Source organism: Diceros bicornis, chromosome 36 (assembly GCF_020826845.1).
Source record: "Diceros bicornis minor isolate mBicDic1 chromosome 36, mDicBic1.mat.cur, whole genome shotgun sequence".
Taxonomy (NCBI): Eukaryota; Metazoa; Chordata; class Mammalia; order Perissodactyla; family Rhinocerotidae; genus Diceros; species Diceros bicornis.
The window spans coordinates 18823181-18844903 of record NC_080775.1 but is presented as its reverse complement, the minus strand read 5'-3'; the positions used below and the strand labels follow the sequence as shown (position 1 = coordinate 18844903).

At 36.2% G+C, this 21723-nt stretch overlaps 1 pseudogene; it reads left to right on the top strand.

The window, feature by feature from the left end:
- The first annotated feature begins 1703 nt into the window (after positions 1 to 1703).
- LOC131398898 (rho-related GTP-binding protein RhoD-like) lies at positions 1704 to 2095 on the top strand (annotated as a pseudogene).
- Positions 2096 to 21723: the final 19628 nt, after the last annotated feature.

The window sequence follows — 21723 nt, the reverse complement described above, 5'->3', positions numbered from 1 at the left end:
TCGGAGGCTGAAAAGCTGAGCAGAGGTCGGCAGAGAGTTCAGTGGTCTCAGCGGACTGAGAAAATGGAAACCTGGGGCTGAGAGCCCCCCCCCCCACCGGGGGAAGAGCCAAGTCAACGCTCCCACCTTTCCCTGAGGACTCAGGAGGGGCTCTGCTATCAGAGTCAGAGCAACGGGAAATAGGAAAGCTTTCACCAAAATTTAAATATAGCTGCAAATCAGCTCAATCCCAGATGAGGTTGAGGTATTCTTCCCCTAAACTTCCTTCGTGCCAGAAGCAAAGGTAAATTCTCTCTGCAGGAAGGTAACACGCAGAGCCTCAAAATCACTCAATTGTTCACACACGACAACTACAAGAAAGAGTCATTTCTGTAAAAGAGGGATAACAAAATTCACCCTGTTCTCTAGTTAGGAAGATTGTAGAAGAGGTCTGTAAATTACCTGGCACACAAATGCTCAACAAACGACAGCCCTAATAATGGACATTGAGAAAATACTTAGAAAATATGTCATGTTAAAAAAACGCTCTATTTTATTCTTTCTACCAGAGACATTGGAGGATTAAGAGATTAATAATTTTGTCTCTGTTATATAAGGGAAAAAGATGTAGGGCCAGCCTGGTGGCATAGTGGTTGAGTTCGCACGCTCTGAGTCTCTGGCCTGTGGTCCACAGGTTGAGATCCCAGGCGCAGACCTACATGCCACTCATCAAGCCATGCTGTGGGGGCATCCCACATACAAAGTAGAGGAAGATTGGCACAGACGTTAGCTCAGTGACGATCTTCCTCAAGCAAAAGGAGGAAGATGGGCAAGAGAGGTTAGCTCAGGGCCAACCTTTCTCACCAAAAAAAAAAAAAAATGATGTGCTGGCTTTATGGTTAGATTAACATTAGCATTGGAAACCAGAGACGGATACTTTCCCTTGTCAGTTCCTCAGCAGGCAACCAGAAGTCAGCAAAAACGACAGTTCCACCTTAATAAAACAAGCACAACTTGAAAAGCACTTAAACCTTACCTTTATAGCCACTGTCACCATGTCAAATCTCAGGCTGTTCTGTTTATAACTAAACAAAATTTCTGCATACAGCGTCGCAACCTATTGTTTCGTAATCAAGGGAAAATAATTACCTTTCACTATGGGTGTTCCTTAATGACTGAAAATGGAAATGCATTATCCATGCTTTTAAAGCCTCGATATTGTACCGCACTTAGAGCATCAGAACATAGTGCTGATATTAGGAATTAAATGCACTTTAAATTTATAAAGTGTTTTACAAACATTTGAGTTCTTATTTCCATACTCTTAAGTAAGGATTGTGTTTTGATATTTATACACTAAAAGCTTCTTAAAAATATGAAGCATATGAAATCTAAATGCCAATAGCAGCCCAAGAAATACTAAATTTGGGTAAAATTAAGGCTAAATTTAGCAGACATGGTGGTTTCAATGTTACCTGTGCCATGTAGTCATCAGCTTTTTAAGGTGACTTTAAACTAGACATGAAATATCCCAATGCTATTTTGAATAACTGTTCCCAAGATTTTAGATATGCACACCACAGCCTGGAAAGCGTATTGCTAAAACATAAAAAGTTCAAAAAGAAAAAAAAAATGAGACTAAAAAGTTTTCTCTGACTCCTTCCCAACACCGGGCTCCTTCCACATTCCTGCCTCACTGGGACGCAGCAGGGCAAGTCCTATGACCCGCGGCCCTTTTCTGCCCCGACACCAGCATCCTGTTCCTCTGTTTCCACATCGCCAGACCATACACCTTTGACAGCATCTTCAACCGGTGGTACCCAGGGCTGAATCGCTTCTGCAAGGAGCTGCCCATCATCGTCTTGGGCTGCGAGGCTGACCTGCACAAGGGTAAGTGGCTGGTGAAGAGGCTGAGGGAGAATGGGATGGACCCCGTGACCGACCCCAGGGGCCAGGAGATGGCGAGGGCCGTGGGCGCAGTGCCCTACCTGGGGTGCTGGGCCCGGCTCCACCAAAACGTCCGCGCGGGCTTCCAGGAGGCGGCCGAGGTGGCCCGCAGCGCCGCAGTGGCAACTTCTGGCGGTGGATGACACGGAGCTCTTGCGAGGTGACCTGACGGCCTGGGGCCCTCCCTGCACGACCACCCCAGCAGCACGGGAAGGAGCTGGGCGCTGACCTTCCGCCAGCTGGCTGCGCTGGACCAGTCTCCTCCAGGCTGTGACCGCTGAACCGCATCTCCAACCGATGGGCACCCCTGAAGTCGGGCCCCGGGCTGGGCTCCTTGGACTGGAGTGAAACCCCTCTGAGGCTTCAGGAAGGGAGTTCCAACCCATCGGCCCTGTAGTCCCAGAGTCCCCTAGAATCGCTAACAGACACCCGGCTCCCAGCCCTGGACCGCACACCCTGGAGCGCCACCTCGCGGCTCTTCCCGGGGCTGCACCTTCAGGACCTGGCTTTCCTAGGACTCGGGCCAGGATCCACACTCTGCCCCTTCCTCCTCCGCTTTGCACATCCCAGCGGTAACCGCAACAACTAAAATGACATCACTTGTCCAAAAAATTTTTTCATGGAATTAGCAACCATTTATTTCACAAAATAGACAACTGTTGCTAACTACTATGCCACAAACCCTACATTGGTAGCGACACACTTGAAAGACACTATAAACGGGCTGGAAGAATTGTGATTATCTGAAAATCATACATAGTGTGCTTGTAGCTCTTATTCTTGAGCTACAATAAGATATTCCCAGAAGTAACGTGTCCTCAAGTACAGTAAAGTTATTGTACTCCATATGATGAATTTCACTTTCTCCAAGGATGGAGAAAATAAAGATAAAAATGGAGAAAAATGAACAGTTGCAAGGAAGGTCCATGACCTCCGATGAGTGCCAATAAAGAGAAGATCTGAAATACAGAACAAAGAGATATAATTAAAAGGAAATGTCAATTGCATACATTGGCAACTTTAAGTGGCATTTGTTATATCAGGCCAAATTTTTTGATGACAGGAAAATGAAATATTGGATCCTTGATTTTTAAACAGTTTCAAAAAGCCACTGACATATTAAAACATATTCTGAGACTTGCAGACCACTATATGATATGATACGATAGCAGTTGAATAATTCAACAAGTGGACAACTTTTGGCTGAAACACCATTTTTTACTTTAAGAAAATTCAGTTTATAACAGCAACAAAAACTATAAAATGCCTATGAATTAACATGAGAATTGATGTACAAGAGGTGTATACAGAGAGCTATAAAATTTAAACTTTATTAGTGAACACAAGACAAGATCTGAATACATAGAGAACCATACCATGTTCTGGACTGAAGGTAAAAATATTGTAAGCCCATCAACCTTCCTCAAGTAAATCCATAGAAATCAATGCAACCTTAACCAAACTCAAAGAGAAATTTCATGGAGCTTTACAGAGAGATTCTAGTATTCAATTGACAAAGCAAATGAGCAAAATAAGCAATAAAATCTTAAAGAAATAAAAAAGAACAGTGGAAGTGTGATTCATTTGACAACCCAAATACCAAAACATAACAAAGAGTTTCAGTACCTAAGACAGAGTCTAATTGTCCTAGGAATGGTGAAGTAGATAAATGAACCAAAGACTGCAAAACAGACATACCAATATAAGAGGAATTAATATATGATAGTATTGACTTTTCAGATAATGAGAAAAATAACATTAAAATAGTTGACTATCTACTTGAAAAACTAAAGATAGATCACTATGTCACACATTTGCAAAAATAAATTCTTCATACCAAAGATCTAAATGTAAACAACATTACACACTTCTAGAAGAAAATATAGAAAATTGTATATTTTCATAGAGAAAGCCTTCTTTTTTTTTTTTTTTGCTGAAGAAGATTCACCCAGAGCTAACATCTGCTGCCAGTCTTCCTCTATTTTGTATATGAGCCACCATCGTGGCATGGCTAATGTGTGGTGTAGGCCCCAGAACCAAAGCAGAGAACACAGAACTTAACCACTAGGCCACCAGGGCTGGCCTTGAGAAAATCTTCTTAAACAAAACTAAAACCCAGAAGACATACAAGAAATTTTACAATTTGACTTAAGAAAAAAACAAATTTTGAACAACAAAAATCCCTTAAAGTAAAAATAGAGAATGAGGATTATAGTGTATACAGGATTTCTAAAAATTTATTTTTTAAAAAAATAGAAACGTCTTTAAGACATTTGAATAAGCAATTCACAGAAGAATAAATGTAAGTTTCAGATAAACATAGAAAACAATTATCAAATATTAGGAACTATGGGAATTTAAGTTTAATGTCAACTTGGCATAAATTGAAAAACTGATAAACTCCAGTGTTGTCATGCCCTTACGCTATTGGTAAGAGTACAAAATGTCACAACCATTTTGAAGGACATTTGGCAAATCAATCAAATTTAAAATGGGCACGGATACAGATCCAGGTACTTCAATTCTTCAAATTTACCCCTTAGAAATCCTTGAAGAAATGCACAAGGAAATGTGCGCAAAAGCATTGCTTATAACAAAAAATTAAAACAACTTAAATGTCTATCAATTAAAGAATTTTTATCTATCACGATAATCCATCCTATGGAATTATATGTAGATGTTAAAAAGAAAAAGGGAGACCTATGTGTTCTAACATAGAAAATTCTCCCAAAACATAGGTAAAATAATTGAGGTAACACACAATACGTACATTAAAATACAATTTATGTTTAAAAAATATAGACATATGCACATATATGCAAATTAATGGAAAGCTATATGAAAATATAACACCAAATAATAACAGTGATTAATCTTAGGGAAAAGTAAATGACTAAGATCACCTAATTTAAACCATGCACAGACTAAGCAGTAAAAAGTTATAGCCAACCTACTTCATAACATTGTAATATGTACCTAGCAAATCTTATACTGTCAATAAAATTATTATGTGATACATAATACACGTGTAACTGATGCAGTATATTGACTTTTTTATTAACAGAAGGAAAGCAAGACCAACATGCATTCACAAAAATATAATCAATAAAACTACTTTCTTTGATTTTTCATTTAAATTCCCAGTCTTTTAGAAATATATCTGTGATAGTTTTTCCACATGAATAAATAGCTATATATGGAATCAAAGGAAACTAAGCTTAAAATTATCATCCTCATCAGTTCTATAATATGCTGGCCCAAAATTAATCTTACAAAAGGTAAAGAGCCAGCCTATATTTATCCTGAAAATGGTTATTTTGCTTTTGTAGTTTGCAGACACTCATAAGGTAAACTTAAATAATAAGTGCAGTTTTGCAGAATTATTTGTTTTAATCAATTTTTTCAAGGCATTTCAAAAATTTGCATTGGAAGTGTCTGCCATGCAATCCAAGCAGAAGTCTATGAGAAAGGTAAAAACAAACCATTCAATTAATTTATCCCACTGAAGCCTATCAGAATTACTCAGGGAAACTGAGGAACGGGCAAAAAAACTATACAAAGCTGTTCACTTCGCCCCATCAGACCGAAATGTCCATTCAGGTGTGATCAGAGAGGAACTATCGTTTCTCTGAAACAGTCCCCTCAAACATACTGGTTGCAGAATTCCCAGCAATCTCAAGATGTTACATCTGTATCCCCTGTTCCCAATACTCCCCTTAGGAAAAATAATATAGAAGTGGTGCAAATTGCCTTAAAGATAACCGAACAAATGTTAAATTGCTCCCTGGGGCAGTCAAATCAAGGCATTTTCACAGTCTCATTGGAAAGGAACAAAGGTTTGAGTTTCACGAGTGAAAGGCCTGTTATTGGCAGTTAGTTGGCCAAGACAGCTATCTGTGTAGCCTTAAGTACTCTCTCTGGAGTTTATTTTCTTGTCTGTAAAATGGAATGATTTGACTAAATGACCTCTAAGGTAATTTCAACTCTAATAGTCATTGAGCTTATGGGCCAAGCCTCCAAGGTTGAGAGCACCAGAGAAAGGGCATTACAGTTATGTGTTGCTTAAAGACGGGAATATGTTCTGAGAAATGTGTTGTTAGGCAATTTCACTGTGCGAACATCACAGAGTGTACTAACACAAACCTAGGTGATATAGCCTACTACACACCTAGGCTGTATGTACTAACCTTATGAGACCACCATCATATACACAGTCCATCCTTGACTGAAATGTCATTATGCAGTAAACAACAGTACTGAGGAAGTTGAAAGTAGAACTTGGGTTTGAGGTGGTGGGAATAGATTTAGTTATCAGCTAGTTTCAGTCGGTATCAGTTTATACTGCATAACAAACCACCCGAAAACGTAGTGGCTTCAAATAACAAACATTTATTATTCTTCATGATTTTGTGTCTTGGCTGGGTGCTTCTTTTGGTCTGGGCCAGCTTACCTGGGACTGGATGGTCTAGAGCAGGAGTCAACAAATCTTTTCTATAAAAGGCTTTATAGACCGTGTGGTCTCTGTTACACCTACTCAACTCTACTTTGGTAGCACAAAAGCAGTCATAGACAATATGTAAATGAATGGGCATGGCTGTGTTCCAAGAAAACATTATTTACAAAAGCAGACGGTGGACTGGATTGACCCATAGACCATAGTTTTCCAATCCCTGGTGTATGTGGTTTAACACATGTCTTACTGGTTAGGTCAACATCAGCCAGGGCACTTCAGTTCTCTTCTACATAGCTTCTCATTCTCCATCATGTTAGCCTGTATTCATTGACATGGCGTACTTGGAGTTCCAGATGCATTGAGATAGCAAGCTCTATTACATAGCATTTTTCAACCTTCTGCCTGTGATATATTTTCCCCATTGGCCAAAGTGAGTCATATGACCAAACTCTGAGTCAAGGAATAAAGAAATAGACTCCATCCCTTGATGGGACCAATGGGCAAAGTCAAAGTATGAAGTGGTGTACATACAGGGATGGAAGAAATTTCTTCCTTTTTTTATAATATGCCACAGAGAACCCTATAAAATATATTAGCAATGAATCCAAACTTCTAATCATTTAGATTTAACTCACTCTGAGCCAATTAGAAAAACAATGTTTTGAGATGATGTAAAATATACAGTATTTCCCCTAAAAATAATTTTAATCCTACTATTATTTCAAGCTTCTCCACATGGAAAGAAATATTATTACCTGAGGAATTCCAGAGTTCCTCTGACAATATAAACTGTAATTTATAAAGTTTGTGGAGATGAGACCCTTAAAGAGTAGATTAATAAAATCTTTTTAAGTTGGATTTTTTTTTTCGCCAGTCTTTATATGAAAAGAGATATCTATAGCCTACAGCAACAAGAAAAGAGAACATTTATCACCTGAGACTAAATGCACACTTCACTCCATCATTTTGACTCCAGTTTGATATCTATCCTCCAGGCAATAGAGGCCTGAAAAGATAGAGGCAGCAAACACTACAGAAACTGGTATTATTTTAGAGCAGAAAAGTATCTGAGATTGTGGTCAAAAAAAATGGAGAAGCACCCTTAGAAAGCCAAAGGTGTGATGCTCCCCAAACATTTTGTCAAAAATATAGAAATAAAAGTAAGAATGTTTTAGTTATTTGGTATGGATTTCAAAATAATAAACGGAGTATTAGGGCAGCCATGGTTGAATCTGGTACTAACACACATTTTTAAAAATAATTTTGTTTATATTAAAGGGGACCAATAATTTGTCAGCAATAGAGAAGCATAAAGATATGCAAAATAGAGAGGCATTTGAAACAAAATTGGAAGTTTCCTGTACAAGAGAGAGATGCTTTCTATGTTTGGCATGATTTTATTTGTCGTTCTCAAGATTAGCTTTGTAAGAAAACCGGCCCCTACATTCTAATTCTCAGGAGGGAAAAATAAATCTTTAGGTAACACTTTCAGAGAAAAAGCAATCAACATTCTTAAGCAAGAAAAGAACAGTGTAAATTATTTTGTAGATTACCAGTTGGGGGGAGGTCAGAGAAGGGAATGAACTCACTTAAATACAGTGGTTCTTAAAGTACAACCCTTTACCAGCAGCATCAACATCAACTGGGTATTTGTTAGAAATGCAAGTTGTCTGGCCCCACACCTACTCGGTAAATCAGAAACTGGCGGTGGGGCCCAGAACTCTGTGTTTTAACAAGCCCTCCAGTTGATTTTGATGTACGCTAATGTGGAGAACTACTGTATTAGAAGATAATCCAATGTGATTATTACGTTAAGAAGAACCACTAGAAGCCAATTATGTCTGATGATTTTAAACTATCTGCTTTCAGTAATCTTCATGGCCCATTCACTTTTTTTTAAATTATATATTCAATCAGGAATCTCTAGTTATAGGAACATACGTTGACTACTGACAACAGGCTTGATTGGCAAATCGCCATGCTGTGAATGCCTCTCTCATTTCTTATTCAAGTTAGGTGACATCAGTGTAGCTGAGGAAGCATCAGTTAAATGAAGAGTTAAGACATGGAAAGGAGATAAAACTCCATTTCCTTTTCTAAGATAGTTTTCAAGAAGTGTGCACTTCCTGTGACTCCAGGGGATCCATTTGGATGATAAGAAGAACAACAAAAACTTGTCATTCTGCCTTTAGAGCACTGAAATCACACAATATAAATCCAGCATAAATATATGAAAAATATATATATTTTCTCACTTACCCAAAAAAGTACAAGTGGTATTTTTTTTTCCGTTAGAGAAGAAGCTAAAGGGAAACAGACACTTGAAAATGTTAGAGAAAAAGACATGGAAAGGAAGGCAAACTAAATGAAAAAGCAAGTTAGCAAAATTTAGGACAAAATGATGGATGGAGTGTAAACTGAACGTAATATGGAGCATGAAAGAGATCCAGAAGTTCAGAATTCTTTTTACTTCTGTGGCAGGCTCCCATGAGTTTACAATTGTATTTAGTTTTGCTGCTTTCTACCTTCATGGAAGAAGTTGCAAATACCCAGGATGTTAAAGGTATAGATAACCTGCTCTTTTCCAACTAGACCTCCGTCTCCAGCCACTTTCTACATTCTAGTCTCACTCTTGAACGTGGTGTTTTGGTAGAAATATATATTTCATAGGACTTTCCAGCAGAGAGTTACTTAATTGTAATCACTTTCCAAATACTTCTTTACCTAATGAAGCATGTGGGGGACATTTCCAAGTGCATTCACCAGCCTATGAAAAATCCTAAGCTCAAATAATGTACATGTTGATGGAGTTCAGGAAACCAAAATATGGGGTTCACTTCCTCAAATTTGGCACCTTGGCATATTGAATATTTTAAGCTGAAGGAATTGAGAGAAAGGCAAAAGAAGGAAAGTCATTCTGACCTTCCACTCACCCTTCTTACCTGAAACAGGTTATAAAACCCTCTTGTGAGAGACACCCTCCTTATACCCGAAGGAAAAGGGCATCCTTGTCTCCAAAGACAAAGGGACTCCAAGGGCAATCTTAGCAAACAGACTTTGCTGAGTTTCCACCAGTTTACGACAGCTACTCTATACTCCTTAATATGTCACATTTCTACACGACCACCCACTCTTCATCAAACCTCACATAAAAATACACAGTCTTCAGGTCTTCATTTGCTTATGAAGGATCCCATGTCATGTAAAATTTATATTAAATACATTTGTATGCTTTTCTGCCCTTGCTAGTTAAAATTTCAGACCCAGCAAGGGACCCTAAGAGGATTGAGGCAAACTTTCTCCTCCCCGACAAGGTCATAGAAACTCATGAGGGAAAAGGTCATCTCAAAAGCAAAAAATTGGTGTTTTATGGATGTATGTTTTATACAGTTGATTGTCTAGAGCCGTAACTAATCAAGGTAGTACCTTGATGACTATTACTGAGAGTATGGCTTCCTGGAACAAAGGCAGGAATGAAGGCACTTTACTTATTTAGATTACTACAAACCTATAGCAAAGTACCACTAACTAGTTCTAGTTTCAAATATTCAAAACTGAAATTTCTCTTTCCAAAGTAAGTCTCAAAATTGGAAATGATATTTTATGTAGAATTATTAGAGGGAATGACCCAATACTATGTGTTCCTTTCATAATGCATTGAAAGATTGATTTTTACATCTTTCAAAAAACAGAGAAGCTATAAAACATACACTAATAAGAAAGTTAAAATATTTCCTGATACATTATATTGTATAACTAGCTTATGACAAATAATTACTTGCTGATTTTTAAAGCGTTATACATGAATCATAATCATCTACCAACTGTACAGACACTAACAGTATGATTTCCACAAAACCCATCTGAGAATAAGAATCAGAATTGTTGCCTGGGAGCTCATACTTAGTCTAGTAGTATCTGTTTAAAAATTAAAAAGCAAAGGCATGATTGTAAGCTCAAACTGTAGGTGTGATCAACCACTTATAAGTCTGATTGAACTTGTTGAAATGAAAATTTCTCAATTGATCAGGTTTCTAGTCTTTTTACAATTTGCATCCACAACTAAAATCTAAGTAATGTGTGCTTTTTGTGGAGAGGAAAAGATGTTGAAGTTGATAAAAATCCAAAAGATCAAGTTATGTGGGATGCAGTGAAAGCAGCACATAGAGGGAAATTTATAGCATTGAATGCATATATCAGAAAAGAAGATCTGAAATCCATAAAATAGGCTTCCACTTTAGAAAAGTAGAAAAAATATAGATCAATGAAATGCAAAGTAAGCAAAAGAAAAGAAATAATAAAAATTAAAGGAGGGGCTGGCCAGGTGGTGTAGTGGTTAAGCGCACATGCTCTGCTTTGGCATCAGTCCAGGGTTCAGAGATTTGGATCCAGGTATGCACCCAAGCACCGCCTGTCAAGTCATGCTGTGGCAGCATCCCATATAAAGTAGAGGAAGATAGGCAGGATGTTAGCCCAGGGCCAATCTTCCTCAGCAAAAAGAGGACAATTGGTATCAGATGTTAGCTCAAGGCTAGTCTTCCTCACAAAAAATAAATTAATTAATTAAAGTAGATATCAATGACATTAAAAACAGAGAAGATCAATGAGATCAAAAGTTGGTTCTTTGAAAAGATCGATAAAATTGATAAACCTCTACCCAGGATAACTAAGAAAAAAAAAAGATGACACAAATTATTAATATCAGAAATGAAAGAGGAGTGATCACTATTAATCTCATGTACATTCAAAGGATAATGAAAAAATATAAAACATGAGCAAATCTATGCCTCCAAATTTGATAGATGAAATGGACAAATTCCTTGAAAGATGCATTTTACCAAAACTTACACAAGAAGAAACAGATTATTTTAATAGGCTTATATCTATTAAATAAATTGAATAAATTATTAATAATATTCCAAAACAGAAAGCACCAGGCCCAGAGGAGTTCACTGGTGAATTCTACCAAACATTTAAGGAAGAAATTAAACCAATTCTCTACAATTTCTTCCAGAAAACAGAGGCAAAGGAAATAGTTCCTAACTCCTTCTATGAGGCCAGCGTTATTCTAATACCAAATCACACAAAGATGCTACAAGACAGGAAAACTACAGACCAATATCTCTCTTGAGCACAGATGCAAAAATCCTTGACAAAATACTAACAAGTCAAATCCAACAATTTGTAAAAAGAATTATATGCCACAACCAAGTGGGATTTATTACAGATATGAAAAGCTGGTTCAACATTGAAAATCAACTAATGTAATTCATCACATCAAAAGGTTAAAGAAGAAAAATCATATGATTATATCAATAAATGCACAAAAAGTAATTGATAAAGTCCAAACCTTAGTCATGAGATAAAAAAAAAACCTTTTAAAAAACCTTTTAGTAACCAGATGTGGTGGTTAATTTTATGTGTCAGCTTGGCTAGGCTATGGTACCCCGTTGTCTGGTCAAACGCCAGTCTACGTGTTCTGAGATCCCCTGAGAAAGAAGTAATTCTGCCTCCAGACTGCCTTTGGATTCAAGACTGAAACATCAACTCTTCCCTGAGTCTCCAGCCTGCACTGCAGATATTCAGTCTTATCAGCCTCCACAATCGCATGAACCAATTTCTTAAACATATATATATGTATATATGTATATGCTTATATGTATATAGCCTCTTGGTTCCGTTTCTCTGGAAAACCCTGACCAATACACCAGAAATAGAGATGAACTTCCCCAACTTGGTAAAGTTGATCAACAAAAAAACCTACAACTAACATCATACTTACTTATGAGAAATTACATGTTGTCTTGACATGAGTACAGCCATATTTGGCTGCTCCATTGACCTACCACCAACACAAAAAGAAATATAAAAGCTGCTTTCTGCGTGGTGGGAACTGGCCCTTCTCCCATGGAGATAGTTCCAATGTGTAAAACTTTCAAGGCCCTTTGGGCGCCACAGCCTGGGACAGACTGGCCATCTGTGTCTGGCTGGGATGATAAGCAGGGTAAACAATGCACGTACACAACTACTGGGCTGGGACGATAGCCAGGGTTCTCAGTGCACGTGTGCCACTGATAACCATTTGTGCATGGGAACACTAAATGCTTGCTCTGTAAACTCTGTAACTGCTTAAATAAACTGCAGAAAACCAAGGCCTGATGAGAGTTCCACCTGTGGAAGGGACGTCTTACCCAGGACGTGTGATTCCCGCCCAGCCGTGTAGATTGACAGGACTCTCCCGGCAGTGGGGCATGGATGTTGTGAGTAATTGATTTATTGTGAAGTAATTGATCTGATGTGTTCTCTTTTCGGTCAACCTGGTGTTTCTCTTTCCGGTTGATTTGTGTCATTTCCCTTCAGTCGATCTGGTATTTCCCTTTCTGATCGATCTGATGTTTTTCCCTCTTATTATATGACCTGTTTGAATCTGCTGCTCTCTCAGCTGTTGTGGATGTTTTCCCTTTCCAGACGAGCTGGCGTTTTTTTCCCTCTTATTATTTGACCTAGTCAGATCTGTTTGCGGACTATGGCCTTTACTATCCTCTCTATAATAAAATATACCTTCAGTCCACTTGTTTGGAGTGGAAAGTTTCTTTTACATCTCCGATCGAATCCCCGAACCTCTCATAACCCATATTTTCCCACTAAAATCAGGAACAAGGCAGTGATTTCCACTCTAATTTCTCCCATTCAACATTGTACTGGTAGGCCTAGCTAATGCAATAAGACAAGAAAAGGAAACAAAAGGTATATGGATTGGAAAGTAAGAAATAAGACTATCTTTGTTCACAGATGACATGATTGTCCGTATAGAAAATCCCAAAGAAGCAACAAGAAACCCATGGAGCTAATAAGTGATTACAAAAATCAATTGCTTCCCTATATACACAATGATCAACTGTTATTTGAAGTTAAAAACATGATATCATTTACATTCACATCAAAAAATGAAATACTTAGCTGTAAACCTAACAAAATATGTACAAGATCTATATGAGGAAAACTATAAAACTCAGATGAAAGAAATCAAATACGTAAATAAATGGAGAGATATTTCATGTACGTGGAGAAGACGACTTGGTATTTTTAAGATGTCAGTTCTTCTCAACTTTATCTATAGGTGCAGTGCAATCCCAATCAAAACCCCAGCAAGTTATTTTGTGGATATCAACAAACTTATTCTACAATTTATATCGAAGGCAAAAGAGCCAAAGTAACCAACACAATGTTGAAGAACAAAGTTAGAGGATTGATACTATCTGACTTCAAGACTTACTATAAAACTACAGTAATCAAGACAGTGCAGAAGCAGCAAAAGAATAGACAAATAGATCAATAGAACAGAGTAAACTGACCAGAAATTGACCCCACACATATAGTCCACCAATCTTTGACAAAGGAGTAAAGATAACTCAATGGAGGAAAGATAATCTTTTTAACAAATGGTATTGGAACAATTAGACATCCACATGCAAAATAATGAATATAGACACAGACCTTATACTTTTTATGAAAGTTAACTAAAAATCAACTATAAAACTAAATATAAGCAAAGCTATAAAACTCCTAGAAGATAACATAGAAGAAAATCTAGGTGACTTTAAGTTTGGCAATGACTTTTTAGATACAACATCAAAGCCGCTATACATGAAAAAAAACTAAGTTAGACTTCATTAATTAAAAACTTCAGCTCTGTGAAAGCACTAAGAGAATAAACAGACAAGCCACAGACTAGGAGAAATTATTTGCAAAACACATATCTGGTAAGGGACTGATAACCAAAATATATAAAGAACTCCTAAAACTCAATGATAGGAAAGCAAACAATCCAATAAAAAATGGGCAAAATATATGAACAGACACCAAACCAGCGAAGATATACAAATCCCAAATAAACATGTGAAAAGAGGTTCAATACCATATGTCATTAGGGAATTGCAAGTTAAAACAACGAGATACCTCTACACAATTCTTAGAATGGCTGAAATCCAAAACACTGACAACAGCAATTTGGCAATTTCTTACAAAGTTAAACATAGTCTTACCATACAATCCAGCAATTGCGCTCCTAGATATTTATCTAACTGAGCTAAAAACTAATGTCCTCACAAAAACATTCACAGAAATGTTCATAGCTTTATTCATAATTGCCAAAACTTGAAAGTAAACAAGATGTCCTTCAAATTTTTCTTGTATGTATTGTCTTTTCACAATCTGGCCCATATTTTTCTGTTACATTGTTGGTCTTTTGAAGAAGTTTTTTACATATTGTCTGCTATATATGCTTCTCATATTTTTCTCCAATGCATAAATATGTTCTTATGTTGCATAGGATGTTCACATATTATCTGTGATATATATAGTGCACATTTTCCCCCAGAGACTATCAATTGTTTTCTATTTTGTTTACGATATCTTTTGCCAGTAAAATATTTTGTTTTTAATGTGCCCAAATTTGTCTTTCTTCTTCTCTATGATTTTTGTCTCTCTTCCTTTTTAATTTTTTTCTACTATTTCTTTTTGCAGCTTGTTAAATTAGTAGGGTCATTATAATTTATAATATAAACTGGGACATTTTTGAGTGTGAAAGGGGATGCCAAAAAAATTAAAATAGTATAACTTCTGAAACATTTATTTATTAACTGACAAATTAGTTTCTTTACATTGATGGGCCTATAAAAATAGCTCTTACAAAAAACTATTTTCAAAAGAAAAATGATTTATAAAAATAAAATTAGCACATATCCACATACATTAAAGCAAAAGTAATTGCTTTATATTATCTCAACATTATAAAAAATCAGAAAAAAATATTCTTAGTACATATTTATGTACTTTAATCCATTTCTTAGCTGTCTCTCTCTCTCGTAAAATGTCACCAGTATTTTTCTAAAAATATTTTCTTCAACACGTCTTAATATTTTAAATTTTTCATAATATTGCTTAAAATATTTTTAAAATTTGCATTTTTTGATTAATAAATCAGAAATTGTTGACAACTCCAATTAGCTCTTCTTGATAAACTACAGTATTTTAAATTTAGAAAATAGTCTCTTTACAGTTTCTGAGGAATCTGTTAAGCTCAAATCAATTCTACTAACATAGAATATTTCCCTTCTAATATTTAATCAAAGTGTGTAAATATTTCATCCCAAATATTGTCACAAATATTATCCTTTCACCATCATTTAAAGTATCTTTCTTAAATAAATTTTGAAAGATAAAACACGTTAAGCAGATTGCCTTTATTTAGAATTATTTTGAATATTTAACCAACTTTAAATGCCACAAATTGTTGGACTTCATAAACTCATTTCATTCCAAGAAAGAATATGAATGTATCCAATTAAAACAGTAATTCCATCAAAAGATCTTTTTTTACACAAGTCAAGATATTTCAAAGGGCAATTGCAGAGTTTTAAAATTAAATTGTATACCATTTACTCTCTTAGTCTTGCTTTTGGTCAGTCCTCTACTTTTGTGGGGATTTATTTCAAAGTCTTCTTTTTTGCAAGTTTTGTTTTCAATAAATGCTGTTTGATAAAAGTTGTGTTACCAAGATCAACAACACCACCTAGTCCAGAATAGACACTCAAAAAAAATAACCTGTTGGTTGGACAAATAAATAAATCTATCAGAATCTGAGTAAAGTGTGCTAAATTCTGTAGCTACAGTTGTAGATTTGGTCTGTCTTTTTTTTTTTTTAAAGATTTTATTTATTTTTTCCCCCCAAAGCCCCAGTAGATAGTTGTATGTCATAGCTGCACGTCCTTCTAGTTGCTATATGTGGGACACGGCCTCAGCATGGCCAGAGAAGCGGTATGTTGGTGCGCGCCCGGGATCCGAACCCAGGCCGCCAGCAGCGGAGCGCGCACACTTAACCAATAAGCCACGGGGCCGGCCCTGGTCTTTCTTTCTTATAGTTCTGTCTGCTTTGGTTTTATATTTTCTGAGGCTATGTAGTTACATAAATGTAGTTTATGGCATATCTTCTTGGCGGGTTGTCCCTTTTATCAATACAAAATTTCCATCTTAGCATTCATTGGTTATTCCTTTGAATACTATTTTGTCTTATATTGCTACCCCACCTTTTGGTTATAATTTTTCCATCCTTTTATTTTCCAAACATATCATTTGCTTTTTCAAATATGTCTCTTAGAAAGAGTTTCTCTATTATTTCATTTAATCTAAGACCCTCACTGGCTATATATACACCATTATATTAGTTACCTCTGCGAAAGGAAAACCTCTGCCAATTAGTATTTAAATATGTATGTAATAATAAATACAATGTATATTACAAATAAATATAATGTATAAAAACAAATAATGTATTACTTATAACTAAAATTTTGCATTTATTGAAACAACTCTTTTACAAATACAATATTTATAAATTGGTAGTTAATTTATATCAACCATATGCATGCCTAAAACAAAGGAAAATATAAGCAAAATAAAATGGTAAAGATATTCCTGAAACAAAATTTCTTCACATTCGGAATCCAATGCTCTTGAATCACTTTTTACTTATAGTTGTTTTTTTTTTTATTGAGGTATAATTGACATATAATGTTATATTGTTTTCAGGTGTTCAACATAATGATTCAATATTTGTATACATTGTGGAATGCTCATCACAATAAGTCTAGTTACCATCCGTCACCATACAAAGTTAACTTTAGATTTACTCTCTTGGCAACTTTCAACTAAGCTCTACAATATTATTGACTATAGTCACCATGCTGTACTTTACATCACCATAACTTATTTATTTTGTAACTGAAACATTGAACCTCTTGACTCCCATTTTGAGTTGTTGATATTCATGTTTTTCTATACTATATTGTTCTCTGTGCTATCAAGAGGACTGGTGAGACAACATTTATTAAAGTGTTTCAGGGGCCAGCCCGGTGGCATAGCGGTTAAGTTCTCGCATTCCACTTTGGCGGCCTGGGGTTTGCCAGTTTGGACCCTGGGCACGGACCTACTCACCACTCATCAAGCCATGCTGAGATGGAGTCCCACATAGAAGAGCTATGACTCTACAACTATGATATACAACTATGTACTGGGGTTTTGGGGAGAAAAAGGAAAAAAGAGGAAGACTGGCAACAGATGTTAGTGCAGGGCCAATCTTCCTCAAAAAAAAAAAAAAAGGAGTTTCATTCTTATCTCCAGAATTTCCTTCCAAGCTGTTGACGCTCATTCAGCAAGGTTTGATGTCCGTGCTTTCTTAACCTTATCTGAAGATGTCAACAGAAGGGTGTCAAACAGGGCAGACTTCGATTTCTTTCAAGTCTTTCAAATCTTTCAAGATTTCTTTCAAATCTTAATGATTTGTTTACTGAAACATCAAAAGGATTGCTATTGCCCAGTTGTGCCGCCAGGAATACCAAGCAAGTGGCACAGCCTAGTGACACCTACATCACAAATGTTGCCTAGACATGTTACAAGATATTTCAGAGTTGTCAAATATGAAAATAGTGCCCATCTTAGAATCAATGACATATAACGGTTTGTTTTATTTTCTTTAATGAATCTGAGATTGTGCTAGTGGATTTAAACATATTTCTATTTATAACTATTACTGATATACATGGACAGATTTCTGCCATCTTATTTTGTGTGTGTTTAAAATGATAACAAGAAGTTTTAGCCTCTATGCAATCCATCTCAAATAATTTTCCAAAACCTCTTTTTTTAATTCCTAATGCATTATTGAAAAAAATCAAAATATCCTTTAATTATTTGTTGTATCATAATAGCTCACTTCCTAATGAAATCTAAATTTCTGCTTCAATTAGTGATGGAAATTAAAATCATCAAGTAATTATTGTTTGATGATGCTTAGATGGAGGGAAAATACGTAGATGGAGGGAAACCACACTATTCCTGCTTTCGCTGTAACCTATTACCTCATAAAACTAAAAGATAAAATTTATGAATTGTGAAGTGTCTGTATTAAGGAGATTTCTAACAACAAGAATGTACTCCTTGTAGGAATAAAATTGATTACACCAACTCTTTACAGTGAGTCAATTTAATTCAAATAAATCTCTCCTGAGCGAAATACTTAATATTTCGCCTCAAAGTGGATTTAATTACCTGCCAATTTTACTTTTTGAATAATACTCACAAAAAGATAAGATTTCAAAAACATTATAAAATTTTGAATCCCAAAATGAAGTTTTATTTGGGTGCAGCTTGGAGAGTAAATGCCCCCTACCAACAGGAATCACTAAAGTGACAGTAGTTACTCTATTTTCCAACACTGTTTTTCAGGAAACTTTAGGGCAGAAAACAAGGTCATTTTCTTAGAGAAAAAGGCAGTTTTACTCTAATGATTTCCAAACCCAATCTTTCTTCAAAGGAAGAACACCCCACTCTTACATACTGTTTATGATTATTCCCCAAAAACTGCAAAGAATGATGTGAAGAAAGAAAGGATTATTATTGCTGCTTTGACTATTATTCTCTCTGCTTATACCACTAAATGTGTGAGACAATGAAAAACTTTAAGGAGTTGTCATTAAACAAGCACAGAGAATGAACAAACTATAATGAAAAATAATACCCATAGGGCAATTTTTTTGCTCTCAAAATCAGGATCTCATTAAACGTTGTCTAACTTTAATAAGTTTGGTAAGTTGAAAAATATCTTTTCTATTATCTTACTATATACCAAATATACTTTATACAGTATGGATTCACTGACTACCAAAAGGCACAGAATCTCCTAAGATAGACAAAATCTTTCTAAGATAGAAAGACCACTGTATACTTTTTTCTACAACTATTTCAAGCATAGGAAATGAGAAAGTATTAGGCCACCCTTTCTTTAACTATTTTGGATTGTAGAAAATAAGTAGGCTGCCTATTTTAGCCTTCAGTGGCATGACCTAAATTACTTTTTCAAGCTTGGAGACTGAAAGAGAGGAATAAGGAGAAAGCTGTTTACTCTCACAGACAACCCAGACATTAAAGATGATATCAAATGGCCCAAGTAAGGTGAAGTCCCTTATCTTTTCATTTTCAGAGTTCCAGAGTGGTCTTATTCCAAGTTATTAAGGAACTCATGATCTGTTCCATTAAATATGACAGAGAGTTCACCAAAAATAAAGATCACACAACTACCTCCTTCAAAGTAAGGTTTTGTTTTATTTTTCAATGTATCTACATTGCCTTGCATAGAGTCAACTTGTAACATTAATAAATATTTGATATCTGTTGTTTGTTGAAAGAATTTTTAACTGAGCTGACCCAACTACCTAGGAAAATGGAGACTTGCCTTCTCTCCTCAATTTCTACCTCTTTCACACACACACAAACACATACACTCCAAGGAAGTTAGCAATTATCATTTTACTTTGTTAATTCTCTCTTTTTTTAATAAAGCAACTGCATCCCCATATGTCCTCACTTGCAGATTTCTACAGTTTTCTAATTATGTTTCCAGAGAGTCAAGGGGAAAGAGATTTTGGTTGAGGAGCATGCCTGTTTGAACTGCATTGTAAATTGCCTCTGACAATGACATTTATACTTGCCAGAAATTCAGTTGGGCAATATGACTACTGGGGCAGTGTAAATTTATGCAAGCCTATATAATTGCTGAGGGTGGAGGAAAGATAATTGAGCTAAATGTTTGATGAGAAAGACAGAAAAATGACAATCCCATCTAGTCCTCAATATGCTGAGTTCCCAGTTATCAGGATTTGAAGCTGAGCGTCACAATAAAATGAAAAAAACAACAACAGTGGTGAGCCTCATCAAGAATTACCACCCAGAGGGAGAAATTAAGGCCTGCTAAAGGTAGGTGAAGAATTGGTCCTGGGGATTCAGCCTGGGTCGAAATCAGAATAAAAGACAAGATTGAGGCTGTGCGATAGGGAGGGTGAAGGGATGGGGTAATAACAGGAACAGCCAGCACTCCAGAACAGCACAGGGCAGGCAGTTTTGAGCCAATGGAGCATGGAAGGTTTTTCATTTTCTTTTAAATGGACCACTGGCCAGGGGTCCCAGTCCTACATGTGAAACAGAACTCAGGATTGACACCTGGCTCCTGGACTTCAGATGTGACAAAATCAGTTTGGTAGACCCATGGAGGGTTGTTGTGGGCATGAGGGGACCAGATCATCGTTGACATCAATGAATTTGGACTGATTCCTCCCTGTTGCTGATTGAGTTAAGGGATAGTCTTTAGTATTCGTGAAGTCTTGGCTCCCAAAATAAATATCATTTTATGCACTCATCCATTTAGTTGAGCTTCACTAGGCCTTTCCAATTGTGAAATGAAGATTTTACTGTTACTAGATGGTGCACATCAGAGGCAGGAGCTTTATGGTGTGAATGAGAGTTTAGAAATAAATAAAATCTAAATGTAATTATACGGTTATGACTGTAGAGATGTTTTTTCTGAGCCAAACGACATTCCAGCATACTCATATTGAATGCCACAAATTTGAATATGTCCACATTTGATTTTATACCTGAAAAGTTCCTGCTGAAAGATAGTAAGATATTTTGTCTTTTTCTTATTATCCTTTCAGTTTTTAGTTAAAACCCTATTGGATTTTTGATTATTTATTTCCCTTACGTGATCTAAAAGTTAATGACAATGTCATAGGTCAAACAATGTGTTGGAAGCACATTGATAGATGATAGATAGATAGATACATAAATACGTAGAGAGACAGATAGAGATAGATAGATACACATATAGATATAGAAGTCTATTTAGTTTATATCCATCTGATCCCAGTTGATTCTAATCTTATATTCAAGTCAGATTCCCCCCATGAAACACATAATATATATCCTTATTAACAACAAGCTTCCATTTTGATTTTGCTCTCCCTAGACTATGTGGTCAGAGTTGTATCAAGTTTGAGGGAAATTGGCTAACAAGAAAATACATCAACCTCGTAATCACTGCCTCCACCTCTTTTCACCTTAAGCACAACTACAATTGTTCCTGTTACGGGATCCAAGACCCACTCTCTCATGTACACTTCTTCCTGTAACTGTGGGATCCTGGGAAATCCTGAAATAACACAGACAAGGTGGATAGCGGTCTTCTTAAGATCTCTTGATCTTCCAGTTTTATAGAAGCAAGAAAAAAGTGGTCCCAAGTCCAGATCAATGATATAAAATTTGAAAAGTTTAACTGTTCTTCTCTTTATTCACTGTATTAGTTTCTTCTGGTTGCTACAAGAAATCACCACAATCTTTGTAACTTAAAAAAAAACAGAAATTTATTCTTTCACAGTTCTGGAGGCCAGAAATCCAAAATCAGTACCACTGGGCAAAAACCACAGTGGGAACAGGGCCACACTTCTTCCAAA